Here is an 835-nt window from a genome sequence, read left to right on the forward strand (position 1 = left end):
ACAGAGAAAATGAAGACGAAATAAAAGGGTGAAGTAGGAAGAGGACGGAAATAATGGGGAAAAAAATAAAGTAGAAGGAAAGAGATGGAGATTTGGGAAAGTGAAAAGAAAATGAAAACAAAATGAAAAAGCGACAAAAAAAAAAGCTTAATTTTATTTCCTAACGCTTTTTAATGACGAAATAAAATCACATAACACTACAACCAGTCCCCGCCTTTCCCCGTCTAGGGCCCAGATGAAAAAGAGACAAGGGCCCGGGCCACACACACGCACTGCACCAAATAAGAAGTAACGCCGTGGTGGACGGGAGCCGCAGTCAGCCCCGGTCAACTCCATTTTTTCTCGCCCCTGGAGAATCATGAGGCATTAAAAGTCGACAAAGTAAAAAAAAAAAAGAAGTATGGAATAACAGAACATAAGTAAGGAAATTTTATGATGGATGCGTGTGATATGTATAAACCACAATATTGTAACACGACACACACACACACTATAAGGGTTTCGGTAGTGTAAAGTGTGGCGCGCGTTGCGTGTGTTAAATTAAAAAAAAATTAAATAAACCCAATAATCAGAAATCCTGCCGGATGTTACTATGTGTTTTGCAACGCCAAATATTCAAATGTTTTTAACAACAAATACAGCAATTACGCCTCATTAAATCATTTATCAGAGGGGAGAGACCTGCCCCAGCCCCCCTCCTTGGGGAGACCCCTTCCCCCCCCTTAACTTTGTGTACAACGTAACAATCCGTTACCCTAATATGGGGCACGTGGGAAAAGCATGAGAAAACGTGATGAGTAAATTTGTGCCCACACCTTTTTCCCCATTTTTATCC

Source organism: Penaeus monodon, chromosome 21, assembly GCF_015228065.2.
Source record: "Penaeus monodon isolate SGIC_2016 chromosome 21, NSTDA_Pmon_1, whole genome shotgun sequence".
Lineage (NCBI taxonomy): Eukaryota > Metazoa > Arthropoda > Malacostraca > Decapoda > Penaeidae > Penaeus > Penaeus monodon.